The 12,020-nt window shown below is 44.2% G+C and overlaps 1 long non-coding RNA gene across 1 annotated transcript; it reads left to right on the top strand.

Annotated features, from left to right (window-relative positions):
• Window positions 1-8,442: 8,442 nt before the first annotated feature.
• LOC148971013 (uncharacterized) lies at window positions 8,443-9,527 on the top strand. The gene is made up of 5 exons (XR_016146942.1): window positions 8,443-8,662; window positions 8,725-8,899; window positions 8,998-9,044; window positions 9,141-9,357; window positions 9,420-9,527. It is a non-coding gene; the product is annotated as an uncharacterized LOC148971013 (long non-coding RNA).
• Window positions 9,528-12,020: the final 2,493 nt, after the last annotated feature.

Genomic DNA, 12,020 nt, shown 5'->3' with positions numbered 1-12,020 from the left:
GAGCGAACGACATCAGGCTGAGGTTCTGAAGGACTACAGGAGCCTAATCGAGACGGTACGCAACACATCGCCTGAAGTAACGAGCCTTGCACATCTAACCCTTTCTGTGTCTTCTTTAATCGTTTCTAGATTCTTTTTTAAAGATAAATCAATTAGAAGACGACTAATGAAACTTAGTCGAAAAAAAATATACATTTCTAATCCTTAAGCATATCCACGCACATGCTATTTAGCAGGCGCTGAACTGTTCAATTACTGGCCAGAATTGAACAGTTAAAGCCCCACGTTGGGCGCCATGTTTTACAGAGTGTGTGCTTTAATCTTAACACCTTTTAACCTTATTATTTATTATCCTCAGGTTAGGTCTAGTAAGTCAAATCTGCCCTAAATCATAAGCATTTGAATGGTATTTAAAATTGTTCAGATGACTTCTCTGTGGTCAGTTCTTGCTTAAGGTTTATTAACAACACTGCTAGACGCTTACTTGTAATTAGCATTAGTTATTTATTAATGTAAATATTCTAGAAATAAAAGTTAGGGTCAAACTTAAATTCTTTATGCTGCAAAACTCTGGAATCTACTCCTGTGTAAGGGAAATCTTTATGGACATCAGCTATGCTAATTATTTCCCATCTGTTTTCTGCTGTTATCTCGGGACGCTTGTCTCGAGAAAAATGATGTTCGTCAACTCCAGGTTGTCGGAGCTGCTGTACTGCACGTGGGAGTGAACAACATCAGGCTGAGGTTCTGAAGAAGTTCTACAGGAGCCTGATCGAGACGGTATGCAACACATCGCCTGAAGCAACGATCATCGTGTCTGGACCGCTTCCCACGTACAGACAAGGACAGGAAAGGTTCAGTAGATTATTTGCACACACCTAATAAATAGTAAGTCAAAGTCCTAATCACAGTCTTTGTTGTCCAAACTTAATTGATATGTTTAGTGTCGAACATTATATTGAAACTGTGTCTATTCCTCGTTTAGTGACGCCTGTGGAGAGACGACTCTGCCTGTGAGCTGCTGGATTGGCGGTCCGCGCTTGAAACATCACACGCCGATGCTCACAAGGCAGTGGTTAGTTACTCTTTGACTCTGACTTCGTCTACTCCATGCGTTTCTCTGCCCAGGAGGACGTGATCATCTCTGGCTTCATTCACTCTGGCACGACACAACACCATGGATCACACAGCGGAAGACACGAGCCAGGACCAGAGCAAGAACCTCTCCGCCGCCCCTCCCGTTCTTCGAGATCTCGACCCGGAACTGCTTCTCCCCTCTTCGCGAGTCCGAACGCGACGCCACCGTGATCATGGGCACGTCCATGGTCCGTCATGTCTGTGCTAGCTCAGGTAAGGATAAGGTGCACACTCACTGCTATCTTGGTGCTCATGTTCTTGATGTTGCTGCACAGGTTCCTGAGATCCTGAACGGTTATGAGCGCGTCGGAGCTGTTATGCTGAACTCCGGAGCGAACGACATCAGGTTGAGGTTCTGAAGGACTACAGGAGCCTGGTCAAGACTGTACGCAACACATCGCCTGAAGCAACGATCATGTTTGGACTGCTTCCCACTTACAGACATGACTAGTAAGTCAAAGTCCAAATCACAGTTTTTGTTGTCCAAACTTAATTGATATGCTTAGTGTGGAACATTATATTGAAACTGTGTCTATTCCTCGTTTAGTGACGCCTGTGGAGAGACGACTCTGCCTGTGAGCTGCTGGATTGGCGGTCAGCGCTTGAAACATCACAAGCCGATGTTCACTAGTCAGTGGTTAGTTACTCTTTGACTCTGACTTCGTCTACTCCATGAGTTTCTCTGCCCAGAAGGACGCGATCATCTCTGGCTTCATTTAGTCCGGCACAGACAACACCATGGATCACACAGCGGAAGACACGAGCCAGGACCAGAGCTAGAACCTCTCTGCCGCCCCTCCGGGTCTTCGAGATCTCGACCAGAAGCGCTTCTCCCCTCTTCGCGAGTCGAAAAGCGATGACGCCGTGATAAGCGGCACGTCCATGATCCGTCATGTCCGTGCTACCTCAGGTAAGGATAAGGTGTGCACTCACTGCTTTCCTGGTGCTCGTGTTCTTGATGTTGCTGCACAGGTTCCCGAGGTCCTGAACGGTGATGAGCACGTCTGAGCTGTTGTGTTAAACGTGGGAGCAAACGACATCAGGCTGAGGTTCTGAAGGACTACAGGAGCCTAATCGAGACGGTACGCAACACATCGCCTGAAGTAACGAGCCTTGCACATCTAACCCTTTCTGTGTCTTCTTTAATCATTTCTAGATTCTTTTTTAAAGATAAATCAATTAGAAGACGACTAATGAAACTTAGTCGAAAAAAAAATACATTTCTAATCCTTAAGCATATCCATGCACATGCTATTTAGCAGGCGCTGAACTGTTCAATTACTGGCCAGAATTGAACAGTTAAAGCCCCACGTTGGGCGCCATGTTTTACAGAGTGTGTGCTTTAATCTTAACACCTTTTAACCTTATTATTTATTATCCTCAGGTTAGGTCTAGTAAGTCAAATCTGCCCTAAATCATAAGCATTCGAATGGTATTTACAATTGTTCAGATGACTTCTCTGTGGTCAGTTCTTGCTTAAGGTTTATTAACACTGTTAGACGATTACTTGTAATTAGCATTAGTTATTTATTAATGTAAATATTCTAGAAATAAAAGTTAGGGTCAAACTTAAATTCTTTATGCTGTAAAACTCTGGAATCTACTCCTGTGTAAGGGAAATCTTTATGGACCTCAGCTATGCTAATTATTTCCCATCTGTTTTCTGCTGTTATCTCGGGACGCTTGTCTCGAGAAAAATGATGTTCGTCAACTCCAGTTTGTCGGAGCTGCTGTACTGCACGTGGGAGTGAACAACATCAGGCTGAGGTTCTGAAGAAGTTCTACAGGAGCCTGTTCGAGACGGTATGCAACACATCGCCTGAAGCAACGATCATCGTGTCTGGACCGCTTCCCATGTACAGACAAGGACAGGAAAGGTTCAGTAGATTATTTGCGCACACCTAATAAATAGTAAGTCAAAGTCCAAATCACAGTCTTTGTTGTCCAAACTTAATTGATATGTTTAGTGTCGAACATTATATTGAAACTGTGTCTATTCCTCGTTTAGTGACGCCTGTGGAGAGACGACTCTGCCTGTGGAGAGACGACTCTGCCTGTGAGCTGCTGGATTGGCGGTCCGCGCTTGAAACATCACACGCCGATGCTCACAAGTCAGTGGTTAGTTACTCTTTGACTCTGACTTCGTCTACTCCATGCGTTTCTCTGCCCAGAAGGACGCGATAATCTCTGGCTTCATTCAGTCCGGCACAGACAACACCATGGATCACACAGCGGAAGACACGAGCCAGGACCAGAGCTAGAACCTCTCTGCCGCCCCTCCCGGTCTTCGAGATCTCGACCCGAAACGCTTCTCCCCTCTTCGCAAGTCGAAAAGCGATGACGCCGTGATAAGCGGCACGTCCGTGATCCGTCATGTCCGTGCTACCTCAGGTAAGGATAAGGTGTGCACTCACTGCTTTCCTGGTGCTCGTGTTCTTGATGTTGCTGCACAGGTTCCCGAGATCCTGAACGGTGATGAGCACGTCTGAGCTGTTGTGTTGAACGTGGGAGCGAACGACATCAGGCTGAGGTTCTGAAGGACTACAGGAGCCTAATCGAGACGGTACGCAACACATCGCCTGAAGTAACGAGCCTTGCACATCTAACCCTTTCTGTGTCTTCTTTAATAGTTTCTAGATTCTTTTTTAAAGATAAATCAATTAGAAGACGACTAATGAAACTTAGTCGAAAAAAAAATACATTTCTAATCCTTAAGCATATCCACGCACATGCTATTTAGCAGGCGCTGAACTGTTCAATTACTGGCCAGAATTGAACAGTTAAAGCCCCATGTTGGGCGCCATGTTTTACAGAGTGTGTGCTTTAATCTTAACACCTTTTAACCTTATTATTTATTATCCTCAGGTTAGGTCTAGTAAGTCAAATCTGCCCTAAATCATAAGCATTCGAATGGTATTTACAATTGTTCAGATGACTTCTCTGTGGTCAGTTCTTGCTTAAGGTTTATTAACAACACTGTTAGACGCTTACTTGTAATTAGCATTAGTTATTTATTAATGTAAATATTCTAGAAATAAAAGTTAGGGTCAAACTTAAATTCTTTATGCTGCAAAACTCTGGAATCTACTCCTGTGTAAGGGAAATCTTTATGGACCTCAGCTATGCTAATTATTTCCCATCTGTTTTCTGCTGTTATCTCGGGACGCTTGTCTCGAGACAAATGATGTTCGTCAACTCCAGTTTGTCGGAGCTGCTGTACTGCACGTGGGAGTGAACAACATCAGGCTGAGGTTCTGAAGAAGTTCTACAGGAGCCTGATCGAGACGGTATGCAACACATCGCCTGAAGCAACGGTCATCGTGTCTGGACCGCTTCCCACGTACAGACAAGGACAGGAAAGGTTCAGTAGATTATTTGCACACACCTAATAAATAGTAAGTCAAAGTCCAAATCACAGTCTTTGTTGTCCAAACTTAATTGATATGTTTAGTGTCGAACATTATATTGAAACTGTGTCTATTCCTCATTTAGTGACGCTTGTGGAGAGACGACTCTGCCTGTGAGCTGCTGGATTGGCGGTCCGCGCTTGAAACATCACACGCCGATGTTCACAAGTCAGTGGTTAGTTACTCTTTGACTCTGACTTCGTCTACTCCATGCGTTTCTCTGCCCAGGAGGACGCGATCATCTCTGGCTTCATTCACTCTGGCACGACACAACCCCATGGATCACACAGCGGAAGACACGAGCCAGCACCAGAGCTAGAACCTCTCCGCCGCCCCTCCCGGTCTTCGAGATCTCGACCCGGAACCGCTTCTCCCCTCTTCGCGAGTCCGAACGCGACGCCACCGTGATCATGGGCACGTCCATGGTCCGTCATGTCTGTGCTAGCTCAGGTAAGGATAAGGTGCACACTCACTGCTATCTTGGTGCTCATGTTCTTGATGTTGCTGCACAGGTTCCTGAGATCCTGAACGGTTATGAGCGCGTAGGAGCTGTTATGCTGAACTCGGGAGCGAACGACATCAGGCTGAGGTTCTGAAGATGGACTACAGGAGCCTGGTCAAGACTGTACGCAACACATCGCCTGAAGCAACGATCATGTTTGGACTGCTTCCCACTTACAGACATGACTAGTAAGTCAAAGTCCAAATCACAGTTTTTGTTGTCCAAACTTAATTGATATGCTTAGTGTGGAACATTATATTGAAACTGTGTCTATTCCTCGTTTAGTGACGCCTGTGGAGAGACGACTCTGCCTGTGAGCTGCTGGATTGGCGGTCAGCGCTTGAAACATCACAAGCCGATGTTCACTAGTCAGTGGTTAGTTACTCTTTGACTCTGACTTCGTCTACTCCATGCGTTTCTCTGCCCAGAAGGACGCGATCATCTCTGGCTTCATTCAGTCCGGCACAGACAACACCATGGATCACACAGCGGAAGACACGAGCCAGGACCAGAGCTAGAACCTCTCTGCCGCCCCTCCCGGTCTTCGAGATCTCGACCCGAAACGCTTCTCCCCTCTTCGCGAGTCGAAAAGCGATGACGCCGTGATAAGCGGCACGTCCATGATCCGTCATTTCCGTGCTACCTCAGGTAAGGATAAGGTGTGCACTCACTGCTTTCCTGGTGCTCGTGTTCTTGATGTTGCTGCACAGGTTCCCGAGATCCTGAACGGTGATGAGCACGTCTGAGCTGTTGTGTTGAACGTGGGAGCGAACGACATCAGGCTGAGGTTCTGAAGGACTACAGGAGCCTAATCGAGACGGTACGCAACACATCGCCTGAAGTAACGAGCCTTGCACATCTAACCCTTTCTGTGTCTTCTTTAATCATTTCTAGATTCTTTTTTAAAGATAAATCAATTAGAAGACGACTAATGAAACTTAGTCGAAAAAAAAAATACATTTCTAATCCTTAAGCATATCCACGCACATGCTATTTAGCAGGCGCTGAACTGTTCAATTACTGGCCAGAATTGAACAGTTAAAGCCCCACGTTGGGCGCCATGTTTTACAGAGTGTGTGCTTTAATCTTAACACCTTTTAAGCTTATTATTTATTATCCTCAGGTTAGGTCTAGTAAGTCAAATCTGCCCTAAATCATAAGCATTCGAATGGTATTTACAATTGTTCAGATGACTTCTCTGTGGTCAGTTCTTGCTTAAGGTTTATTAACACTGCTAGACGATTACTTGTAATTAGCATTAGTTATTTATTAATGTAAATATTCTAGAAATAAAAGTTAGGGTCAAACTTAAATTCTTTATGCTGCAAAACTCTGGAATCTACTCCTGTGTAAGGGAAATCTTTATGGACCTCAGCTATGCTAATTATTTCCCATCTGTTTTCTGCTGTTATCTCGGGACGCTTGTCTCGAGAAAAATGATGTTCGTCAACTCCAGTTTGTCGGAGCTGCTGTACTGCACGTGGGAGTGAACAACATCAGGCTGAGGTTCTGAAGAAGTTCTACAGGAGCCTGTTCGAGACGGTATGCAACACATCGCCTGAAGCAACGATCATCGTGTCTGGACCGCTTCCCATGTACAGACAAGGACAGGAAAGGTTCAGTAGATTATTTGCGCACACCTAATAAATAGTAAGTCAAAGTCCAAATCACAGTCTTTGTTGTCCAAACTTAATTGATATGTTTAGTGTCGAACATTATATTGAAACTGTGTCTATTCCTCGTTTAGTGACGCCTGTGGAGAGACGACTCTGCCTGTGGAGAGACGACTCTGCCTGTGGAGAGACGACTCTGCCTGTGAGCTGCTGGATTGGCGGTCCGCGCTTGAAACATCACAAGCCGATGCTCACAAGTCAGTGGTTAGTTACTCTTTGACTCTGACTTCGTCTACTCCATGCGTTTCTCTGCCCAGAAGGACGCGATCATCTCTGGCTTCATTCAGTCCGGCACAGACAACACCATGGATCACACAGCAGAAGACACGAGCCAGGACCAGAGCTAGAACCTCTCTGCCGCCCCTCCCGGTCTTCGAGATCTCGACCCGAAACGCTTCTCCCCTCTTCGCGAGTCGAAAAGCGATGACGCCGTGATAAGCGGCACGTCCATGATCCGTCATGTCCGTGCTACCTCAGGTAAGGATAAGGTGTGCACTCACTGCTTTCCTGGTGCTCGTGTTCTTGATGTTGCTGCACAGGTTCCCGAGATCCTGAACGGTGATGAGCATGTCTGAGCTGTTGTGTTGAACATGGGAGCGAACGACATCAGGCTGAGGTTCTGAAGGACTACAGGAGCCTAATCGAGACGGTACGCAACACATCGCCTGAAGTAACGAGCCTTGCACATCTAACCCTTTCTGTGTCTTCTTTAATAGTTTCTAGATTCTTTTTTAAAGATAAATCAATTAGAAGACGACTAATGAAACTTAGTCGAAAAAAAATACATTTCTAATCCTTAAGCATATCCACGCACATGCTATTTATCAGGCGCTGAACTGTTCAATTACTGGCCAGAATTGAACAGTTAAAGCCCCATGTTGGGCGCCATGTTTTACAGAGTGTGTGCTTTAATCTTAACACCTTTTAACCTTATTATTTATTATCCTCAGGTTAGGTCTAGTAAGTCAAATCTGCCCTAAATCATAAGCATTCGAATGGTATTTACAATTGTTCAGATGACTTCTCTGTGGTCAGTTCTTGCTTAAGGTTTATTAACAACACTGTTAGACGCTTACTTGTAATTAGCATTAGTTATTTATTAATGTAAATATTCTAGAAATAAAAGTTAGGGTCAAACTTAAATTCTTTATGCTGCAAAACTCTTGAATCTACTCCTGTGTAAGGGAAATCTTTATGGACCTCAGCTATGCTAATTATTTCCCATCTGTTTTCTGCTGTTATCTCGGGACGCTTGTCTCGAGAAAAATGATGTTCGTCAACTCCAGTTTGTCGGAGCTGCTGTACTGCACGTGGGAGTGAACAACATCAGGCTGAGGTTCTGAAGAAGTTCTACAGGAGCCTGATCGAGACGGTATGCAACACATCGCCTGAAGCAACGATCATCGTGTCTGGACCGCTTCCCATGTACAGACAAGGACAGAAAAGGTTCAGTAGATTATTTGTGCACACCTAATAAATAGTAAGTCAAAGTCCAAATCACAGTCTTTGTTGTCCAAACTTAATTGATATGTTTAGTGTCGAACATTATATTGAAACTGTGTCTATTCCTCGTTTAGTGACGCCTGTGGAGAGACGACTCTGCCTGTGAGCTGCTGGTTTGGAGGTCCGCGCTTGAAACATTACACGCTGATGCTCACAAGTCAGTGTTTGGTTACTCTTTGACTTTGACTTCGTCTACTTCATGCGTTTCTCTGCCCAGGAGGACGCGATCATCTCTGGCTTCATTCAGTCCGGCACCGACACAACACCATGGATCACACAGCGGAAGACATGAGCCAGCACCAGAGCTATAACCTCTCCGCCACCCCTCCCGGTCTTCGAGATCTCGAACCTGAAACGCTTCTCCCCTCTTCGCGAGTCGGAACGCGACGACGCCGTGATAATCGGCACGTCCATGGTCCATCATGACCGTGCTACCTCAGGTAAGGATAAGGTGCACACTCACTGCTTTCCTGGTGCTCATGTTCTTGATGTCGCTGCACAGGTTCCCGAGATCCTGAATGGTGATGAGCGCGTCAGAGCTGTTGTGCTGAACGTGGGAGCGAACGACATCAGGCTGAGGTTCTGAAGGACTACAGGAGCCTGGTCGAGACGGTACGCAACACATTGCCTGAAGCAACGATCATGTCTGGACTGCTTCCCATTTACAGACATGACTAGTAAGTCAAAGTCCAAATCACAGTTTTTCTTGTCCAAACTTAATTGATATGATTAGTGTGGAACATTTATATTGAAACTGTGTCTATTCCTCGTTTAGTGACGCCTGTGGAGAGACGACTCTGCCTGTGAGCTGCTGCATCTGCGGTCAGTGCTTGAAACATCACAAGCCGATGTTCACAAGTCAGTGGTTAGTTACTCTTTGACTCTGACTTTGTCCACTCCATGCGTTTCTCTGCCCAGGAGGACGTGATCATCTCTGGCTTCATTCACTTCGACACAACACCATGGATCATACAGCGGAAGACACGAGCCAGGACCAGAGCTAGAACCTCTCTGCCGCCCCTCCTGGTCTTCGAGATCTCGACCCGGAACCGCTTCTCCCCTCTTCGCGAGTCGGAACGCGATGACGCTGTGATCATCGGCACGTCCATGATCCATCATTTCCGTGCTACCTCAGGTAAGGATAAGGTGCGCACTCACTGCTTTCCTGGTGCTCATGTTCTTGATATTGCTGCACAGGTTCCTGAGATCCTGAACAGTGATGAGCGCGTCGGAGCTGTTTTGCTGAACGTGGGAGCGAAAGACATCAGGCTGAGGTTCTGAAGGACTACAGGAGCCTGGTCGAGATGGTACGCAACGATCATTGTGTCTGAACCGCTTCCCTCTTACAGACAAGGATGGGAAAGGTTCAGTAGATTATTTGCACTAATTGAATTATTAATGTCATTGTGTAATGAACAGAAATTGCTCTTTGTAAATAATTGGAATCTGTTCTGGGAGAGACCTAGGCTCTATTATGCCTTACCTCAGCAGAATCGGAGCGGCTGTTCTGTCGGACAACATCTCCAAGACGTTACACACCTAATGACTAGTAAGTCAAAGTCGCTCCTTTGAAAGCAATGTTTCTCTTGGTTCCATCTCTTGGACTGATGTCTCTGCCTGTAAGGCTATCTTTTGCCATCCTAATATACGAGAATCACCCCATGTATATGGTTGTATAAAAGTCATGCTGGATTTTTCCTGGGCTTTTGCTGCCATAGCTTAGCCTCTTTGGAATAGACTTATTAGACTTTCAATCACCCTTCAACTTATTTCTTATGTGCACATCTAACCCGTTTTTGTTGTTAAATAATCTTTTCTAGATTAGTATCTTTTTTCGACTAAGTTTGTCTAGTCGTCTTCTATTTGGTGATGTATCTTTTTTTTTTCCAAAAAAAGAAAATAAATTTTTAATCCTTATGCATATCCACGCACATGCTATTTAGAAGGCACTTAACTGTTCAATTACTGGCCAGAATTGAACAGTTAAAGCCCCACATTGGGCGCCATGTTTTACGGTGTGTGTGTGCGCCTTAATTTTAACACCTTTAACATTATTATTTTTTATCTTCAGGTTAGGTCGACTAAGTCAAATCTGCCCTAAATCATAAGCATTCGAATGGTACTTACAATTTGTTCAGATGACTTCTCTGTGGTCAGTTCTTGCTTAAGGATTATTAACGACACTGTTCGACAATTGCTTGTAATTAACATTAGTTATTTATTAATATAAATATTCCAGAAATAAAAGTTAGGCTCAAACTTAAATTCTTTACGCTCAAACTCTGGAATATCCTTCCTGATATGGTTTGACGCTCTGACTCGCTGTAAAGTTTAAAACCAGACTAAAGACGCATCTCTTTAGCCAAGCATTCACATACTGCTTACCTTTTATTCCTCTGTTGAATCAGATCGAATGCTTTTAACACTTTAAAACTTGAAGAGTCTGTAGGTTACTTGCATAGGTTGCGTAGTATTTACAGTCATTACTTTTCCTGTGTGTATTGCGTGAATGATGGGTGGTTGGGCAGATATTGTGTTATTGCGGTAGGTGGTATGCCATACGGAACTGTTGCCAATGAAACGCATTACCGCGACAGTGGGGCTCGACAGCCTTAGTCAAACGGGTTGGCGCGTATGGTTGGGTTGTGGAGAGTTTGTGAGTGTTTTTTAACATCTACTCCTGTGTAATGGAAATCATTATGAACATCAGCTATGCTAATAATTTCCCATCTGTTTTCTGCCGTTATCTCGGGACGCTTGTCCCGAGAAAAATGGCGTTCGTCAGCTCCAGTTTGTATCCAGCCTCTCATGGAGACTTCAGATGCCCCAACACCTGCAATGAGAAGACTAAATGCCTGTGAAGAGACGACTCAACACCTGTGAAAGATGACTCGATGCCTGTGGAGAGATGACTCAATGCTGGCGATATGTTATGCCCTTAATATTACATGATTATCCAAATGTAATTTTCCATGTACTTTTCTGTAATGCACTTTCTGTAAAGCTGCTTTGAAACAAGTATTGTGAAATGACTATACAAACAAACTTGAATTCACTTGCAGGGCCAACAGACTTGACTTGTGTGGATCCTGACTTGTGTTTGGATCCTGACATGTGTTTGACTTGTTTGGATCCTGACATGTGTTTGACTTGTGGGTCTTGACTTGTGTTTGACTTGTGTGGATCTTGACTTGTGGGTTTTGACTTGAGTGGATCTTGACTTGTGTTGATCTTGACTTGTGGGTCTTGACTTGAGTGGATCTTGACTTGTGGGTCTTGACTTGTTTGACTTCAACCGTTGGAATTGGGTGGGTGGGTCTTGTGTTTGAGGAGGTGAAGGGTTGAAACCAACCCTGGACAACTCAGTCTAAGACCAAAAGTCAATCAACTGCAGGTGCAAATCAAAGTTACTTAAGCTACAATATATAGGGGTGTATCCCACTCACAAAGACTTTCTTTTTTCAGTTTTTTGTTTTTATTTATATTATACTAAATGTAATTTTTGTATTTATGGTTTTGCCTCTTGTTCCATTTAAGATCAAGTTTGTCTGTCCTTTTTTTAAAATCCCTTTCTAATTTGACCCTTTTGTCTGTCTTTGCATTTATGGTATATTTAGGTTTTTATTTTTATTGTTTTTTTAAATCATAGATCTTTCACTGTTTTCTAACATTTTCTGTCTGCTTTTTATGCCATTTTTGCCTTTCTTATATTGTAAAGCTTTGTATTGAAGTTGTAAACTTACTTTGTTGCATTTTGTTACACTTGATTTTGTTTGTTTTATTTTAATTTCTTTGTTT

Source organism: Pimephales promelas, chromosome 17, assembly GCF_988280905.1.
Source record: "Pimephales promelas chromosome 17, fPimPro1.hap1.1, whole genome shotgun sequence".
Classification (NCBI taxonomy): Eukaryota; Metazoa; Chordata; class Actinopteri; order Cypriniformes; family Leuciscidae; genus Pimephales; species Pimephales promelas.
Note: the sequence above shows the minus strand (reverse complement) of the source record. Positions and strands in the feature narration are given on the sequence as shown.